Raw genomic sequence first — 21,706 nt, 5'->3', positions numbered from 1 at the left:
TTAATGCCACTAGAAAGGATTCAACCACTCGCTGCTGTGTGCATAACAGGAGCGATGAAAACCAGCATGAAACTCAGCATGCCAGCCATTGACCTGATGGCGGAAAACCTGGCAGCGAAACCCGCGAGGAGATTAGTGGCTGGTGGAACCTTCGGACATAGCTCAATAGGAAAGTAGAGTTCAGGTTGCGCAGACTACATGACTCCGTACTTTAATTGGGAGAGAAGGTTTCGTACTACAATTGAAAAGGAGCGGTCGCACAAAGGCATGAAGCCTGGCCATAGGACTTTTCACATCTACATAGACGGCTCTAAAAGTTTAGATGAAGTGAGAGCGGGCATTCACTGCTTAAAACTAGAGATTAGGCAGGCTATCAAGCTGCCAGAAAAGAGCAGTATTTTTCAAGCGGTTTTTGCTGTGCAAAGCAAGCCTACACAAGAACAAGAAAGAACTCAACAATTAATATAAACGTGGACAGTCAAGCAGCAATAAAAGCAATAAGCTCATATTGTCTTAAGTCCAAAATGTTCAACGGAGCAGGGAGGCCATAGAAAGGCTAGCCGCAAACAGCATAGCTATTGGGTACCTGGTCACAAAGGCATTCTAGGGATGAGATAGCAAAAAGTGCAGTTGGACTACCACTTGAACAAGAGAACGACATACCAAAACCGCTAAATAAAGGGTTATTTTTTAAGAGCCAGAGGAAAGTTTTTCAAAAACACACACGTAAGTTCAGAAAAATTCATGAAATTTTTATTTAAATCGATAGTACAGTCCGTATAATTTAATGTTTGAAGATTATTTCATGCAAATGTTGACCGCGACTGCCGCTTCAAATGGTCCATCCGCTTAGTCCAATTTTGGCATACTCTTTCGAATGTTTCGGCCGGTATCTCACATATAAATGCTTTAATGTTGTCTTCCAATGCGTTAATTGAAGCAGGCGTGAGCTTTAACATAGCCCCACAAAAAATAATCTAAAGGTGTTATATCGCACGATCTGGGTGGCCAATTGACAGGTCCCGAACGTGAAATAAAATGTTCACCGAACTCGCCTCTCAACAAGCCCATTGTTACGCGTGTTGTGTGGCATGTGGCACCGTCCTGCTGAAACCACATGTCATACAAGTCAAGCTCTTACATTTTGGGTAAAAAAAAGTTGGATATCATTTCACGGCTACACGAAAAAGCGAGTAGAAGCTACGTGGACTAATCTGACCACATGCAAAACAGCAAAAGTTCCGTTCTCACGAAGGTACTGCAGAACTATTATAGGCATGCTTACAGGACATAATCTATTGGCTGCATATGCCTACAAGATAGAGATTGCTAACACGTACAAATGCAGGAAATGCAGAGAGGATGTTGAGGAAACTTTAGAACACCTTCTATGCGTTTGACCGGCGTTATTAAAAACGCGTTTAAAATGCCTGGGAGTCCCACTGTTTGAGGGTCTAGAGGACGTCTCAAAAGCGGATCTCCCAGCTCTGCTTAGATTTACCAAAAGCGCTGACATCTTACATGATGTCTACTTTCGGTATGCATAGAGGTCGGCCTCCATCTGGTATCGCTAGGGACCAAAAGGTCTATGCGTGGCTTATTGCCAACCAGGCTAACCTAACCTAACCTAGCTCACATCACTAAAAAAAATTGGTACTTATTCTGAAAATCATTTTAAAGACTACAGTGTCTTTTTACCCATTCAATAAAATAATATTATTGTCTTTTTGTAGGCAGTAGTAGAATACTTTTCGGCAGGACGAATGGTCTAAACTCAAAGCTGCATGCTGACTTAACCTTTTGATTGTTCACTCGATTTTTCTGATGCTTACGTAGTTTGGCGACCAAAAATCTTGTAAAATATATATCGTAGATTACAATACTCAGCTGCCTCTCAACCACATGCTTGATGTGACGTAAGAACTTTCACTAAGTTGCAACTGCAAATATCTGATTGCCCGAAGGTAAGGCGCAAACAAGTGTTCCCTGGCAAACTCCTCTGTTGCAAAGTTGTTGGATTTCTGCTTAAATCACTTAATACATCTGCTGTGGTAATAAATTCCTAGTCAAATTTCAACCTTGACTTGGTAGAAAAATCATTTATAACCCTTGACTACAGTAGTACATCAATGTCCAAAATATTAGAAAAAATTGCGCATTCATTATATAAAGAAATTTGCAGTACCGCCAGGCAAAAAAATTATCAAAAAGCAACGAGTATACGGAACTACTTCAAACTTGCACTTCATCATATTAGATTTTAATGGGCTATAAAACTGCATACCCAATTTTTTTTTTAATATTTTGAATAAAAAATTGGAAATTTGAATGATTACTTTTGGAATTCTATTAAACATTGTAGAAAGTTTGAAACTTTAATTTAAGTACAATAATATTTATTTTACATACAATGAACTATATTTTCCTAAAAAATGAGAATAAAAACAACAATAGAAATTAAGTCGAAATTGGTCAAAATAACTCGTGTTTAATATTTTTGCCCAAGGTATACCCTATGATCAGAAAGTACAGGGAATGTTTAGTACAAAACAGAGTTAAATTTCAGATAAATTTATTTTATCTCCTCCAAAATATGACCCGTCTGAAGCAACACGCATGTTCCAATGTTTAACACAGTCCTCCATGCGCCTCTGGTAGGCCGAAGAAGGGATGACCTACAGCTCCTTCGTCGCATTCTCTTTGATCTCCTCTATCGACTGAAATCTATTTCAATGAAGTGATAACTTCAACTTGGGAAACAAAAAGAGGTCGCACGGGGCCATATCCAGTGAATATGGTGCTTGCGCGATGGTCTTTTTTTGGTGTTTGGTCAAATAATCCAGCACAATTTGGGCTTGATGCGTTATCATCATGCAAAATCAAAGAATTGTTTTCCCACATTTCCGGCCGTTTGCGACGTACAGCATCTCTCAAAGGCTTCAAAATGGATAAATAATATTTTTTATTGACTGTCTGACCCGATGGAAGGTACTCAAGGTGCACTACGCCTTGGTAATCAAAGAAATCAGTTAACATCACCTTCCCGGTACTTTTTGATCATAGGGTATATATATTTGTACAATGGATGACGGAACGAGTACTGGTATTTATTTTTCCTTCACTAAACTCTTCTGTTGTTGTAGCAGCATAAGCCTTCTCTATACATGTTTGGGAAATGCTGATGCAGTGAAAGTCCTTGATCGGGTATATAGTAAATCCGGTTCGTTCCAGTAACGTAGAACCAACTGCCGTGGGACCGTTCATTATGGGCTCTTCATTATTGGCATGCTGTAGACTGAACAGAGTTTTAAAATATCTATCAATATTTTCCAAGGTTTTTAATGTAACATCAATTCGAAAAGAAATAATCAAACACTCACTGAAAGACACAACTTTGAAACCGGAAATAAAATTTTTGTTTATCTGAAAGAAGTATACTTTCTTAGGTTTTTCCTATACTCGTAGTTCAAAGAAGCTTATTTTCAACAGAAAAAATGAACAAGCTATTGTAGGTGTTACAATTTGAAAGAAAGCCTGCTCAAATACCTTCTTTTCATATTGCTCAATACGAGGTGTGTTCAAAAAGTATCGCGAATTTTGTGTTTTTTCAAAAATTATTTACTTATTCATTAATATATATTTTGTCCCCTTCAACGTTTTTTTCCAATCTTCGAAGCACTTCAAAAAATATTTTTTTTTATCTTGTTCAGATTTTCGTCATTCACATCTTCTCGGCCTTCTGAAAACATTTTGTGCCGCCGATACACTTTGCTTTGGTCCAAAGTATGTATCTTCTCCGTATGACACAGTCAACATTCGGAATGCATCCGAGCACTTAATTTCGTTTTTCACATAAAATTTGATACAGGTTCTTTGATCCATCTTTTTGAATAGGTAAAAATCGAAGACGAGCCGAAACACGTGCAAGCAAAGCAGATGTCAAGAATTAACTGAATATTCAAAATGGCCGAACTAGGCGGCATGAGTGAGAGACATGAGTACCAACATATCACCACAAAAAAATCGAAATTCGAATATACGTAACGGGCGAAAATTCAAAATTCGCGATACTTTTGAACACACCTCGTAGAGGATTTTATGTTGCGAAATAAAACAGTTCTCTCATTTAAAGGAAACAAACATTTTGTTGGAAGTTTTTGATTAACACAAATATTTCTATAAGAGTTTTTTTATTTTGTTTAGGGAAAAACCAAATTAAACAAGGTGGCACAAAATTAATCACTCTATCGGAAGATTTATAATTTTCGCAAATGACGACTTACGTCAACCAAATTTGATACTTGTGAGACAGCTGCAGTATTTAAATAGGCAAGCAATGGAGTGCGTAAAGGTAAAGATATCCATCACTTAAAATTATTATCCTTTACCGCATATGGGCTCACATATGGTATAGCAGTTTTGATTCAATTTTGTTTCCAAATTAAGTATTATAAAATGATTCAAACTATTTGAATCCATCAAATATATATTTAGCAATAATAAAACGCAAAAAAATTGTTCATGATTTTATGACATTTTGAAACAAGCCCACTTTTGTGCAAGTGGGTGGAAAACCAGATTTTAAGTGCGAGTGATTCATTTTCAAAAAACCATAACTGAGTAAAGCGTAAGTACTTTGTGACAAAAAATAAATAAAATAAAATATTTCCATGGAGTCGAGTACCTACATGAGTATCAACTTTCTCGGCGATCACAATGTTCCGCTTTTCCACTGTTTTCTATATTTTATAACTAGTTTTATAGCTTCATAAAAAAATCAAAATATAAAAATTCTTCATTATTTTTCTTTCAATATGTCTTAATGATAATAATTATTATTATAAACTATTTTTATCATGAAACAACTTTTTTTCAACGCTTCACTAATTCGTGCAGTAAAGGTTAAATGAAGAAAAAAGTTATTCAAAACCAAAATTGGATCAAAAATTTATTATTTTCAATCTCTGAGGCTGAGTTCAGAGAATTTCCACCTACGCTAATGTAAACGTGGGGGAAGTTTTAAGGATGCATTTCGTTTATTTCGTTTATTTCAAGTCTAAAACGTAATTATTCTTTTTACAGACCACTTAGAACTAATATGAGCTTAAATTAATACAGATAATTATCAAATAAATTTAAAAAAAAGAGTTTAGAAATTTATAAAATTCATTCTTAGAAATCGAAAAGTCAAGCGGAATAGAATTCGAGATCTCAGTGAATTCCATTAAACCGCGAGCAATAGGAGCATTACGCGCATAATTCGTGTTAAGAAATTTAAGATGAAATGGTAAGTATTGCATAGAAATCTAGGAGGAATATGAAAGTGAATGCAACGTAACAGGGATGAACAGTCCATTTTTCCCTTAACTACACTAAAAACAAAAGACAGTGAGAGTATAGGCCTTCTACCCTCTAGAGACGTTAAGTTAATTAAAATCAAACGGGAATGATAAGAAGGGATACGATTTGCAAATTTTAACGACCTGAGAGCATATTTAAGGAACTCTTTCTGTACACGTTCAATTATTTCAATAGCAAATTGGTGGCTAGGCCTCCAGATAAATGTTGCATATTCTAATCTAGAGCGAGCAAAGGAAGTAAAAAGTAATTTGTGAGTGTAAGGGTCCGAGAAAATCGAGCTATTACGCCGTATAAAACCTAAGATTGAGTAAGAAGTAGACACAATAAAGTTAATGTGACTTTTGAAAGAGAAATGTGAATCAAACATAACCCCTAGATCTTTGAATTCACGAACAGATTGAAGTAAGTTATTATCAATGCTGTAAGATGACTGGAAAAAATTTGGGTTTTAGCGAAGGTGGAATGAAAACATTTCTGAATATTTAGGGAGATGCCAGAGTTCCTGCACCAGCGAACGAGCGCATTTATTTCCGTTTGCAACATAGGAACATCCCCATTTTTTCTAATAGCAGAAAATATTTTCAAATCATCAGCATACAAAAGAAAGTTGGCAAATGAAAAGCAGGTATTAATAGCATTAATAAATAGAACGAAGAGAAGAGGTTCTAAAATACTGTCTTGTGGCACCCCTGAAGATGCAATGAAACGTTCCAAACATTCACCCTCAATCATTACCGCACATCGTCTATCGGATAAATAAGATTTCAACCATTGAAAGAAAACAGAATGGAAACCAAGTACGTAATAGAATTGTATGAGAAACTCTATCAAGTGCCTTCGAAAAGTCCGTGTAAACACAATCGACTTGAATACCTAGCAAAAGTTCCAAAGCAGTATTCACCAAAAGCAGCCAGGTTGGAAACTGTAGACCTACCCGAGATAAATCACGCTAAAACAATTCCTTCTAAATATTTAGAAATAATACAAAGCTTCGAGATCGGCTTATAGTTGCACACCTCATTATTTTTACCACTTTTGGAAATAGGGGTGATAGTTGTGATTTTCCAATCGTTGATAAAAACTCCCGATGATAAAGATTTATTAAAAAATAGTTTGAGAGGAATGACAATAGTCGGGTAGTTTTTAAGATAAATTACGGACAATCCATCCTAATCAGTCTGCGAAGAGGGGTTTTAAACCCAAAATCCCATTCTCAGTGTCCAGAGAAACAAGGTTTAAATAGCCAAAATTCAATTCACTAGTGAAACTAGCAAACTAGAAATCGGTAAACAAATTGGCTTCGTTCACAAGAGTAGTAGCTGATTTGTCATTAAAACGAACCGCAGAAGCGAGTGTAGCGCTTGACCTTTCAGATTTAACAAATTGCCAAAAGGCCTTAGGATTAGACTTAATATTCTCTCCAATCCGAAAAATATAGTTCCTGTACAACAATTTATTTAAACAGTTGAATTTTTTTAAGCCATGCTGGTAGTTTATAAAGATAGATTCATTCTTAGATTTAAAAAATTGCTTGTAAAGCTTGCTCTGCTTGCATTTGTTGCCATCTTTTCAAATAACCAAGTAGCTTAGAATTTGATCCTAGGAAGAACATCTTTAGCATTTCACATTCAAACCAATAAAGAAATATTACAATACGCTTTAGTGTCTGGTAAGAAAAAAAAAAAAGAAGAACAGGATAAGTCAATGCTTTCCACTGAGATAATCCACTGCGATATTGCACGAAACGAGTTCGTAGACGAGGTGGCTACATGAGGCGCTTTCGCTATTCGTTTGAGAAGCCAGTGTCATATCCTTGCTTTAAATGTTCTTCATTTAAGCAGCTAAATGTAAAGAAAAAACAAATTACTTGGAGTGCTTTACTTCTTGTGCTCGGTTGCTTGTGTAATGTAATAAATAATTAACTGTGTAGGACATAATGTACCCCTACAACCGGCTCATACAACCCACTGTTAACAACTGAGAACAACTTTACATTGCACTGTTAACTTCGCTGTTCTCCGTTAACTGCCAACAAACATGTTTGACTGCTATTAGCAGAGAAAATCGTAACGAACCAACAGCTGCAATGTTACTGTTAATAGAACGCGGAAATGTTAAGCGTTAGTTTCTATTAAAAATTTCTTTCCTCGTACTCACAAAATAAAAGTTTTTTGACTTATTTTAAAACGCTTTCCACGTAGAGGTTTTTTATTCGATCAAACAGAAAAAATTGTAGGAAACTATAATAAGATTGAATTGGATGGCTGTTGGATGGCACTCGTTTCATTCTTAGTCAAAAATTCACGGATTATGATGACACTATGCGATGGTGCATTATCATAGTGCAAAATCCACGTGTTGTCTTCCAACAAATCCTATTTTTGGCGAACTTCTTGTAGAAAACATCTCATAGTGACTAAATAATAATCCTTATTAACTGTCTGACCTTCTGGCAAAAGCTCGTGCTGCACAATACTCATGATGTTCACTGAGCATCACTTTCTTTTTTCCTTAAAAGTGGCATGGCATTTTTGCTGTATGGATTGCACGTCGTGCTCATAACGCCACGTCTCGTCTCCGGTGATCCGAATATTCGGTATGATTCAGTCTTGAAAATCATATTTTTGGCAATACCAGAGCGGTTTCTTTTTTACTTGAAATTCTGGTCCTTTGGAAACAACTTTGCAGCAATACACAGAAGCCCAAATCATTAACTGCAAAGCCCTGAACGGGTCAATAAGCAATGTTCAAGTCCTCTGCCAGCTCTCTTTTGCTGATATTAATTTGCGCTTACTGATAAACTTTTCACTTTATTGATGTTTTCATCAGTTTTTGAAATCAGCGGCGTGCCGTTTTGTTCGTCATCCAGGTCGAACTCATGATTTCTTCTGTAACATTCATGCCACTCGTAAGCGAAAAAGTTTCCCAACATTTCTAAAGCTTTTTCACCGTTGAATCCATTTTTAACGCAAAATTTAGTACAAATTCGTGGTTGCAAATTCTAATCCTCTTTTAAAATTGTGGAGAATCTAAAACATGTGCAGAGGTAGCTTTACTCAAGATGGCCAAACTTTTACAAAGGTCACGCAATGGCGGTTGGTCCCGGAACTTTTTGCTCAACCCCATCAAAGCCTATCAGCTGAAAATTCGCGGTTGTTCTGCTCGAAAAATTATGTTTTATGTTTATAATAAAATTGGTATTTTTACGTTTCGGAAAATCCACATGCAGTCATGAATATTTGATTGCGTTTTTGAAGCCAACATATTTTGTCCCACTTTTCTTCTAAAAGGAAAACAAGACAAGTAAGGAAACATTACAATATTTTTTTTTTATTTTACATGACGCATGGAAATTTTTGCGGCGGATAACCTCAGATGTCAGTAAGTCGATTATCGAATCATCGAATTTAATTTTTAAACAGAATAAAATTTACGCCAGTGCTAAAATAGTTGCCGGAACTATCGAAAATGTATGATTTATAATAGGAGGTTGACACGACGGGCTACAGAAGGCCTAATCGAGGCAGCTACTTGACTGAATATAGGCTAGGCTTAGCTTAAAAGTTGCGAGAGGTACCTTAAATTACTTATGTCTGGCGTACAGGTACCTTCTCGTGCAAGTTGTTCCGCCCTACAGTTCTCTGGTATATTTCTGTGGCCTGGAAGCCAGTATAAGATAATACGACATTGTTTGGCCATCTCATTGAAGAGGTTGGCGACAATGTAAGAAAGTTCTTGATATTATTTGGAATGCATTCAGGGCGCGTAGCGCAGCTTTGCTGTCTGATAGAATGCGGATATCTGTTGATGAGATTCTGTTTATCTCTAACCATTCTAAGGCTTCATGAATAGCGCTTATTTCCGCTTGAAAAACACTACAGTGATCCGGTAGTTTAAAGGATTTACTAATAAAAAGTTTTTCGTAATATAACCCTGACCCTATACCAGTGTTCATTTTAGATCCGTCCCTGTAGATCTTAACGGGTGTGTTGGGTGTTGGATCTTCTTCAATCTGTTTCAGTGTAGAAGGGATTTTCATTGAGAAATTCCTTTCGAAGCAGATAATGGGAGGGTGATAATCGCAATCACTGGATATATCCGTATAGGAATCTAAGATGGTTGAATGTCCATGTGCGACAGTCCTCCATTGTGAGCTCGCTTTGAGCCTTAAAGCGGAGCAGGCCGCTGAGTATTTGCAGAAGGGATCTAGGGGTGGCAGATGTAGCATGATGACCAGAGCCATGAATGGCGTGGTTTTCATTAAGCCACATATTGCTAATTCTGCTGATCTCTGGACCTTAGCCAATAAATTAGAATAGGTTTTTTTCTGCATAGCACACCACCAGGCAATATTACCATATATGAGAATGGATCTGACGACAGCAGAGTAAAGCCAATGAACAACCATGGATTTAATTCCCCAGGTCTTACCTAAAGCTCTCTTAGAGACATAAAAATCTAGGTTCGCTCTCCTAACTCTTTCTAAGATGTTTGACTTCCAAGTCAATTTCCTATCTATGTTTAATCCCAAGTATAGGGTTTTCGAATAAGAGGTGTTATTTTGATATTCAAAGAAAAATGTTATTTTTTAATATAACTGATTGGATGTTTATTTCATTATAAAGAGAAAGGTATGCTGTTAATGGTGGAAAATAACATCAGGCAAATGACCACCACGACCGCGCTTACATGCCAATATCCTTTTCATAACCGAATTGTAATGTGCTGCCCTATGCCCTCGATAGCCTCACGAATTCCATCTTTGAGGTCTTGAATCGACCCTGGGTTGTTAACGTAGAACTTCTCTTTCACGTGGCCCCAAAGGAAAAAGAAAAAAGGTGTTAAATCACAAGATTTCGGTGGCCAAGTGTAATCACCTCTTCGAGAGATAACACGGCCCGGAAACTCTTAACGTGAAAGATCAATGGTTTCGTTGCTTGTGCGGCACGTAGTGCCGTCTTGTTGAAACTAAACGTTGTTCAGAGCAATACCATTTAATTCCGGTCATAAAAAATCGTTAATCATATCTCGATAGCGGAATCCATTCACCTGCAACACCTGTTATTGGAAAACACTTTACTTGGTTTCTTCTGAAATCACAAGAGCTTCCGCCTTGAGCATAAAGGGTGTAGCTGAGGGATTCTGTGTTTCCTAGTGAACAAATATGAGTTGTGTTTTGTCTGGGTTGACTCCTAGACCACACTTTCCTGCCTACCAAGAAAGTATTTTTAGAGCGTTTTGTATTAGGTCTCTTAATGTAGATACAAATTTCCTAGAAATAGCAATAACAACATCATCGGTGTAAGCTATCACCTTACATTCCACCGATTCCTGTATTAACAGAAGTTTATTTACAACTGCGTTCCATTAAAACGGTGAGCGTACTCCTCCTTGCCGTGTACCTCTACTCACCAATCCTCTGAGCACCGATTCTCCTAGGTTTGCTTCAATGATTCTGCTGTTTAGCATTTTGTCAATGCAGCCTACCAAGCCCTGTTCTACCCCAAGATCAATGAGTGCTGCCTCCCCTTCAACATTGTTAAAGGTTCCTTCAATAACAAAAAAGCAGCTAAAGTATTGTAAATTAAAGAAAATGAAGGTAGTTTTCACTAAATATAAGAAGGTTTACTTTTCTAATGCAGAAAAATCACTGTAAACTATATTTTCACATTTAACTATGTTTTCTTGTAGCACTTTTGAAAATAAACTCTTTAATGCTTGCTCTCCGATACATGGATCTGAGGTTTTCTGCTATTAGTTGGGCTTACAGGATTTTGAAATGAATTTCAACGTTTTTTACATTTTTTTTAGCTTCTATTGTCTACTTCTAACATCAATTTTCTTAAAACACCACCCACTTTAATCGATTTTTTTTTCTTAAAATTAATTATCAATTCGTCTTTGACATCTCGTTAATCAATTCGATTAAACGAAATCATTGTAATACTTATGGGAATAGTTCTTGAAGTGGATACTCTAATCATTGTAAGCGGAAATTCACTACAGCATATCACATCCACGTTTAGCGCGCGTAGAAAGATGGATTGATGCACACAACTACCCCTGGCGCATGCGAGCTAGCTGAAAATGCTTTCAGGAATATGGAAAAATTTCGCGCTGACCGAAGTGGTCATGAAATATATGGTACGGACATATATGATTCTGTTTTTTTTTTTAATTTTTATTACATGAACATATACTTATATGAGTATCTATGTACATTTCTATAAGTGTAGCTGAGGAGATATTACTTTTCCTTTGTCCAAGCGCTTCGCTTCATTGACTTTTGTTGTGTCAACAAAGAAGGTGCCAAATGGGTAATAGCAAAATCCAACACACACACACACACAAATACACATCCAAATTACCTCTGCTTTGATACTCAAACGGTACATGAATATGTACACGAAGGGAACGGAAGACTCTTCTTCAGCTCATTATCACTCTTAGAGTGCGCTTTGTTTGCCACCATCAACACCCTGACCAAGCGCAGGACCTCAGCAACTCAACAGCTCTACTTCAGCTACAAAAACAACAACTAACAATGCGGCTATACGTAGAGTTCATTATTATTATTTTGACTTATGGGTTTGTTACCATTTATACTCGCCAAACAGTATTATTTCCGTTCCCCTACGCCATCCGCATAGCCGCTTATCCGGGAAAATCCCATTGCTTGTGATTTTTAACACCACATTGACTTTGTAAACTAATAGTTAAGTGAATAGAAGCACGAAAAGTGGCAGAGTAGTTGAAAAAAAAGCAAACAAATGAACGCATGTTGCAAGCAAAAGTACAAAAAAGTGCAATACAATAAAATCAAACTCGTCTTTCAGCGCGCAACAACACAAAATGCTATATTCACTGACGCATTTTTCGCTCAAAATGCGCTCAAATATTTGCTATTATTGTTGTAGTATGCGTTGTCTAGTTTTGCTTGTGTTTTTTGTTTTTTTTTTGCACAATGCCCTGCGCGTTCTGTGGCATGTCCTCTGTCATTAGCTTGCTTAGCTTGCAATACAGTTCGCTTTCATAAAATGTTTCTTTGTTGTTGTTGTTGCTGCTGCTGATTGTTGTCATTAAAACAAATTTATTGATTAATGTTTTGCGTTTGTTCGGCAACAATAACGACACTCTGTGCTCTTGTCGTCAGTGTGGCATGCAACACCCATAGTATGCATTAACAGAAATGCGCATGCGCTCAATGCAAAGCGCTCATAAATTATCGCCAGCATTAAGTGTTGTGACATTTGTTGAAAGTGAAAACAATCAATGTTTTTAAAATGCGATTACACACACATACATATGTAGGTACTTCTTACTCATACAAACAAATAGGCAAGCACTTCATTTCGCTTCGCTGCATGCAGCCTATGTTCGGAGCAGTTGGCCACAGCCTCTGCCACAGCCAGCTGTAACGAATTTACTACAATATACAGTTCATTATATTGCCATAAATTTTTCATTGCTTCGGTTTAAGAATTTTCCAGCTGTTGTTGTTAGTCTATTTGTGTATGCATGTAAAAAATTCGCATATTTTTTTAATTTTTTTCTTTGGAAGAATAATTCCACAATATTCTGCTACCCCTTTGGTTGTTGTAAATTTGAAATTTTGTTGTTTTCAATTTTGTTTTTTTGTTAATGTATTTGTTGGGCTGAAAATTGCAGATGATCTTCAAATGAGCTTGACTGCACGCCCAAATCTCACACACGAGTACGTGGCAAGGTCGTCGATAGAACTGCAGTTGTTGATTCGCAATGGTTTATTAGATGCCCATAAATTTTCATATTTTTGATAACGGCTTCATGGAACGTTTATAGCGTTATTCGTACGCTAGCGCTTTGTAAAATCTTAACAGACGACCTAAAACGGACTTTCTGCCTGACTTAAGTGTGTATGGGTGGAAGAAAATGGAGAAAGGTTTGACTTTTTTCTGGCAACTTTGCCTTTTTGTACGAAGCCTATCTTGTTCGGTAAATTTGGGTAAGTAAAGGGTGATCAATTTAGAGGTATCGGATTTAAAATAGAAACAAATCAATGAAAACTCAAATTGGTTGGGCAATTTTTAATATTTTTGTCTAGAACCATTAATGATTTTTATTTTTTAAGATAATACCTTTCAAATGTTAGACTGCGCAGTCATTCGACTATTAGCAAACACCAATTTTGAATGACTCGCTGGAAGACTTCGGTTGGTATCTCGTGAATAAATTTAGTTGTAATAAATGTTGCATACGAATACTTCAATCGAAGCTGGTTTATTCGCAAAGATTTAGACTTTACGCATCCCACGATCCCGCAAATAAAAGTCCAAATGTAAGATATCGCACGATCTTGGTGACAAATCCACTGGAATGAGATGAGAAATAAATTGCTTACCGAAGCGCTGATGTAGTAAATCCACAGCTGTATGGCAAGTAGCGCCACATTGTTAGAACCCAACGTTGTGGAGATTACCTGCTTCAATTTCAGGAATCTAAAAGACGTTTATCATGACGCGATACCGTTCTCCATTCACGGTTACATTGGCGCCAGGCTTGACTTTGAAGAAATATGCGCCGATGATTCCTCCAGCCCATAGGCCGCATCAAGCGGTTGTTTTTAATGGATCTAATATTAATTCTTGAAAGGCTTCGGGTTACTCTTCAGCCCCAAATACTGAAATTTTTTTTATTGACGTAGCCACTAAGCCAAAAATGAACCTCATCGCTGAACTCCATAAGTTGGCCTGACCGCGCGTTGAACACTTTTCACAGAGCGTCGATTTTCGTAATCAATTTTACGATCTGTAAACGTTGTTGAGGAGTAAGACTTTTCATGATGAAATGTCAATGAACAGTGAAAAAATTATGTCTTTAATTAGAGAGTAGTTAACAGTGCAAACCCATTGATGGCGTAGCTGGGTAGCTTTCCGAGCTTCATGCAAACGGGAGTAAATGCGATAAGTATGCAGAGATAAATCTACAGGGAAATTATTGAAATCAGAGAGTTGATATTCTTGCTAATAGCTAAGCTATTTTCAAGGCTTTATCATCGATTGAGGTAAAATGATGACTAGTCGTAGATTGCATAGAGGGATTCAACTCTACAGAGTCGTGGAGCAAATATTTTTCTTCCATGAATAGCGGACAACAAATGCATTAGCGGCAACCACTAACTTGATTTATTGTTTAAAGATACTGCAGTTACTAGGCTAAGCTGAATGCTTCCTGGTGTTGATATAAGCTCAAAAGAGGCGAGAAAATACTAAGAGACGCACACTTGTGCCACTCTGTGTTAATACATCAGTCAAAAACTTTATTTGGAGGGTAGAAATTGCTTACGAACTCTATGAAACTTCCAAAGTACAAACTGGGAATGCTAACAGGCAACCTTGCGGGTTATTGCAGGTTGCGAGGTCATCTGCATTTCAAGCCAGTTCTGTGATTCATCTCCAAAGATGCAATGGCATCTCGAGAGAAAGGTGAAAATACCTCGGTTTAATACGATCAAAAGAAAAGCACATACACCTGATCATTATAATCCAGTGCTCCCACGACAGTCGGCTCTACTTTACCGGAACGATTCCGTTTTATATCATGTTAAGGACTGTCACCCTAGCAGTATTTGCTAAACAATAATGGGAATATTTATGCCATTACAATAACAACAACAACTATAATACCATGCCCTTTTAGATTCCATAAGAGCAGTATAAATAGATGAAACATAGTGTAGAAGAGATCATAAAATATCCTCAGGTGGTACTGCATAGTAATTTTAAACGCCTTTCTGTCTGTTGAACTCTTCTGTAATTTATGATTTGTTTATTTGTTATTTCTTATTCAACTCTACTAAAAACACTTTGGAATTTTGTATGAATGAATTAATTTAATGTATTTTTTTCTACGGAAGTGGCGTCAGCAACGGCCAAGAATTAGGAACCGGTCGCACTTATTGGATATTTTAGTGAACTAAAAGAAACTCCAAACTCACGAAAGGCATAAACTCGCTACACACACACACGCACACACACACACACACACAGGTATGCATTTCCACTATCCGCTATCGGCATATGTAGCGATTAGTGGCACATAAATTAATTATTCTGCCATTTTAAGGCAATAAAATCGAGAGCAAAACCAGTTGAAAATCGACACAATTTAGATATGCACAATTAGCTCTTATAAAGCAGATAACAATAACCGTGAAATCGTGTGATATTTGCATAAATACTATTTCAAAACGATCAATTTCATTCAACACTTGTTAGTCTACTTGTCTGCTTTGATAACTTTATTGCCCATAACTCTAGATGCGTAAAGATATGCAAATGTAGTAACTTCGTTCAATTTTGATCGGTCGTGAAGAGAAAACTGTATTGTAATGATTCGGTTTGCTTGAAGTTTTTATGACAAACAGTTTTTCAGCTTTTAGGTATTTTTCTACACTTCCCTACTTCATATATTTTTTTTTAATGAAAATATAGTTAATTCTTCTACAAAAACAATATAAACACTGGTTTCAAGCTTTATGCAAATTAAAAAGAATTCTACAAATTTCCACCAAAACTTCAAACTTTTTAATCAAAATTTTTATTAAAGTTTCGCGTAAACAGTTTCTTAGCCCTTTGAAGTTTGGTGTAATGCAGTGCACATTTGAATTGGTTCAAAAATTGTGCTGATATTTAATTTTTTGTTTTTTTGTGTTTTCTTCTACGCTTTCTCCACAACGAATGCACTCAACACCTTCAGAAAAAATTGTCAAAAATCAACGTGGAAACTTGCGCTTTGTCACACTAAAATTTCACTGGCTATAAAATTACTTGTACATACTCCAAATTTTTCTAAAAATTTGAAATTTGCTGAAAATTTGTAGAATATTTTCTGAATTTGCAAAAAGTTTGAATCCTTAATTTATAGGAGCAGAGTGAACTATATTTTTATAAAAAAATATAAAAATTATTAAAATTAAATGAGAAATAAATAAATTCTCGTAACTTGTCAATAAGTCCCCGAGCTATCCATAATGTATGTGCGCAGTGGAATTAGATAAGAGATACTTTTTGGAATCGGGGTTTTTGACGGATCACGCCTAACTATTGTCAAACTAGATACGTAATTTTTTTCAGCTTTAAGGGGGGGGGGGGGGGGGGGTTGGTAGGGTCACAAATTCGAAATTTTTTTCCCCACTCATCTTATAGTAAATCATTTCAAGAATGTTGTGTCAAAATTTTAAGTGGATCGGAGAAGAACTCTCAAAGTTATAGCCTTTGTAGGCACTCTACCTCGAATGCGGAGCATCGATAGTTTTTCAGAGTAATTTTTTCAAACGCGTTTTTCCCGAAACGACTTCTTAAAAGTCGGTGCCAATCACAACTCCGAAACTATTCAACCGATTCTTTTCAAATTTGGCACACGTTTTCTAAATCAAAAATGCCTCCCCCCACTGTTTTTTTTTTTTTATTTTTTTTTTTTAAGGTTGTTTTTCACTTACAAATATGGCGAAATTTTTCGCCAAAAATGCTCGTTTTACGTTGTTTTGCCACCAAAACTACAAAACTGAAAAAAAAAATTTTATTAATGGGGGGGGGGAGCATTACGTCATACTTTAACTGAAAAATTCGACTTTTTTAGTTTCAGATGATTCGACGACGAATGCCGATTGGCACCGCAGAGCACCTCTCGAAAAAGAAATCTCCAAAAAAACTCTGTCATGGGCTTATTTGTCAATATTTTATTATTAATATTTTTTAAAAACTTATTGAAAAGATGTACAATAACATGCAACTGATTTTATTAAAGCATCTTAAGCCATATTTCTGTAAAAAATTCAAAAAAAAGTGTTTTTTTTTTAGCGCTAAACCCTACCACCCCCTTAAATGAAGCCCGTGACGCTCATCACATTTAGTTCCAACAAGACGGTGTTATTTGCCACACAGTCCGTAAAACAATGGATTTACTGCGACGTCACTTCAGTGAGCTCTTTATCTCTCGGGCCAGTCAATAGGCCACCAAGATCGTCTGATATTTCACCTTTCATTTGTGAAGGTATGGCGGCCGCCGTAGCCGAATGGGTTGGTGCGTGATTACCATTCGCAATTCACAGAGAGGTCGTTGGTTCGAATCTCGGTGAAAGCAAAATTAATAAACACGTTTTTCTAATAGCGATCGCTCCTCGGCAGGCAATGGCAAACCTCCGAGTGTATTTCTGCCATGAAAAAGCTCCTCATAAAAATATCTGCCGTTCGGAGTCGGCTTGAAACTGTAGGTCTCTCCATTTGTGGAACAACACCAAGACGCACACTACAAATAGGAGGAGGAGCTCGGCCAAACACCTTTTTTTTTATGTAAAGTTAAAATAAACCAGCTTCAGTTGCGGCCAACATTTCAAAGGGATTGTCTCAAAAAAATTAATGTCATGAATGGTTCTACACAAAAATATAAAAATGACCCAATCAATTGGAATTTTCGTTGTTTTATTTCAGTTTAAAATCCGATACCTCTAAATGGATCACTCTTTACTATGTGGTGCTAAATTAATCACTTCATCGGAAGGAGTATAATTTATGGCGTCGTGCGTCAATTATATTTAGCACTTGCGACCGATACAGTTGCAGTATTCAAACAGACAGGCAATGGACCACGTAAAGGTCGCCTTGTATTTTAGGCGAATCGTGTGCGCTATGATATTTGTAAACTTTTATCCTCTCTACTTTTCCTGTTAACTTCTCAAAATGGATATAATTTTAATCTAAAATCTCCAAAAACGAATTGCTGAAAAGTGGAATGCATGGAAAAATAAAGCAACAGCGAAAATAAATATTTTTAAGCTGTGACAATTACCACGCTCGCTGCGACTTCAGCTTGGGGCTTAGATGACTGCCGGGATATACTTACGTCTCATATGTACTAGGCAAATGCGCATACCAGCCGCCTTGGAATTCTACAAATGTGTACAAAATAGCAGCGCCACCAACACCACCGCCAACGACAAGAGTGCATCAGTGCATCGGTAGCGGCGGAGGCAGTTGCCGCGGCACATCAGCATTTGCACACTTACCGCGTATACATATTTAGCTGCCACACCACATACTGCCGCTGCTCGGTCACAATGTGAATATGGCAACATTCTTCTACATGCCGCATACCAGTCGCTGTTTGATGGCTAGCTGACAGACGACTGCCCGGAATGAGTAGACCAACTGGCTCGCTCGCTGACTCGCTGGCAAGCTGTCTGACTGTCATGGCAACATGGACAGCTTGCGGTGTGCGCGTCATCAACATTGCTACAGATCCGTCAAATGTCGCACCATACAGACAAATATAGCAGCAGGCTGCGTTGAACGTAGAACGTCGAGCTTTCGAGGGGTGGGCAGTTGATGGCGGCTGGTGGGGAAGGCAGTGGCGGTTGGCGTTGCGGTGCCGATGCCGATGCATGCGTGCACGTCTTGAGGCGGCGTTCGCATGAGGCGCACTGTGCACTGAATACGGCGCATAATGTTGCAACTAGCATGCAGCATGCCACTGCATGGCAGTCGAATGCAACAAGCTGAAAATGGTAACAAACAATTACATAAATTTATGCGCGCAACACTTTAAAGTAATTTTATTTGAGTTTTTTTTGTAATTTTTTTTTTTTTTGTTTTTTGTGTCTGTTATTTTTATTTTATTTTATAGCTGCGAAAAAGGAAAGCCAACAACATGTCGCGCCGCGCATGTTGCGATGTAAGGTACACATATTTGTGTGTGTGTGTGTGTGTGTGTGTATAGGTACGTATGTATGTGTTTGCTTGCATGCGCTGCGTTTGTAGTTGCGGGCGCATGTGTTAAGTAGTGATGGGGCGTGTTGCTTGTTTTGCCACTGATACAGATAATGCCACACCGCGCATTATATCTCACTATGTATACCAACAAGCTAAGTCAAGTTCTATGCTCCGGCCTGGCCCACCCATTTAGGGGCAGTCGATACTTTTACGCGCTACAAGGCGATAAGTAATCAGTTAAGTGGTCGCTTGTTGGTCGATCGGTCGCTCAGATGCTGCGCGGAGTATGCAATCGTAGTAGGTGCAATAAAATGTGTGCATGTTGCACGTTCAACATTGATTAGTTCTGGCCATAAGTGCTGGTGGCAACAAAATGGTTACTTGTATGTTTAGATACCGGAGCAACTGATAGCTGCTTCTGCTTAAATAGCAAAGAGTAGTACAGGTTGCAGTAATATCGTATGACGGTTGCTGTCAGAAGCAGTATAGCCACCCAAAGTGTCATTAGCGACACATGCCGCGCAGATATATTAATTAAATAAATAAGCACTTGCTCTGCCTACTGCTCACACAAATAGTTTGCTGCCATTGCACCCACTTTTTGGTTTTGTAGCAGCAGTGTGTGGCATGAATCTATGTTCGTTTGCTGATTTTGCAACACTGATAGCCAAATTTCTTTACTCGTAGGCGAATCATTAGAAAGTGTTCGCTTTTTCAGTGGCATCACTTGGCTATCTTGATGAACAATTTAACGCAGTTCAAAGTCCATGTTGGTGCACTGCCAATGGCGCGCAATTCCCAGTTGATCGGTGGTTGCTCGTTGTGGGGCTCTGAGTTTGCGGGAATCACTTCAAATGAATCACTTGCTTAAAGTGAGTTCGATGCATTGAGCTATTGTTCTTCAAAACTTGTAAAAACTCTTTTCAAGCTTAGTATATACTAGATTGTTCTATAAGTTTTGCGGGTCGATAAGAAATGGTTTAAAATACACTTTATTATTCAGTATCGTCTCCCTGAACATCAATGCCCTTTTTGGTCTATAATATACAATAAGTTTCAGAATTTATTGTTTCACCAGTTTGCAAGTAATCCACAAACAAAATGCCCTTCGCATCCAAAAAAACCTGATGCTGACACCTTCCTGACCGATTTCTTGACACGAACTCGTTTCGGAGCCGAAGAACCAGGGTGACATCACTGCTTAGCCTTGTATTTTGAGTTATGATCTTGGTGTTAGACCCAAGTCTCATCCAGAGTGATGAATCGATGCACAAAATCTACTTTATTCTTTCGAAAAGCTCTAAATGTTTCTGAGAAAGTCGCATACGGATGAGTTTTTGTTCCATTGTTAACGAAGCGGGACCTATTTTGCAACACAGCTTTCTGACACTTGATGACGAAAGTCCTTATGCACTCTCAACATTGCACGTTCATATATTTCCCTTTCTTTTAAATTTTCAAAAAATAAAAATTCAGTCAGTGCACGATTTTTTCCATTGCAGAAAGGGGATTTTATTAGCCTTTATGATCACAAATGATCTTTTAGATATTTACAGATTTTTTATTTTCCTTGATGTCTCCACTCGAGAGCATAGAGCCTCGACAAGCCTCAGTCTTGCGTTGCTTTCGTTAATCTATTTGATTTCTGACTGGGTATGTGATTAGCCGCCGCTACCAGTCCTAAGTAGTGGGAATGCCCACCTGTAGTTGCTTAGGAACAACGCCTTGTTACTGTTTGAAGCGTCATCTGTGTGTGACATTTTTCTGGCAGAAGGGTCACACAGATGGTTGAGGACTTCGCTAAATTTGGCGTGTCTGCGCTATTACCGCGATTGCCCTTGCACTTACGCTAGACTACCGAGGCCGCACATATATAAAATTATTATTATTATGAGAAGTGTGTCTAATAATCTTTTCCTTTATTTATAAAACCGTGCGAATCCAACCTTATGTGTATGGCTTTTAGCTCGAAGGAACATCTGAGGCTCCATTTACTTTTCGCGACTCGTTGACTATTGCAATGTTTAATAGGTTCAGCTGATATCAATAATTTAGGCCGTGACACTGATGCCATATGTGGTTATGTTATCTGCATTTTCAATCACATCTTTGGGACGATAAAATCCCTATAAAAGTAGTTGAAGTTCTTTATCGTAGTCATAAAGTCGCTCATATCTCTCAAAGCATATCTATTATAATTTGGGTTCCTTGCCATTGAGACATCGAGGGAAACTTGAAGGCCGATTAACAAATAATACTCGGCCCTCGAATGATATATGCCCTTACAAACATGTCATCTACTTTTTCTCCAAGCTAAGAACCTAAATTAAAACAACCGCTTCTAGTCGGGCTTAACTCAACAATCTTCCAGGCAGAAATACATGCCATCCTCTCCATAGGAAAATGAGCGGAGGCCAAACCTACATATCTCCATATATTCAGGCGGCTTTGAAAGCCTTTCTATCAACTGTAATCACCACAGAAATTGTAAATGATTGTCTGAACCTTTTTAACATGTTGGGAAACTTCAACACAGTATTACTAGGCTGAGCTCCTGGATATGTGGGACATGAGGGAAATAAGATGACTTATCATCT

The sequence above is a fragment of the Anastrepha ludens genome, chromosome 4, assembly GCF_028408465.1.
Source record: "Anastrepha ludens isolate Willacy chromosome 4, idAnaLude1.1, whole genome shotgun sequence".
In the NCBI taxonomy this organism is placed as follows: Eukaryota; Metazoa; Arthropoda; class Insecta; order Diptera; family Tephritidae; genus Anastrepha; species Anastrepha ludens.
The sequence above is the reverse complement of the archived record's forward strand: the minus strand, read 5'-3'. Positions refer to the sequence as shown.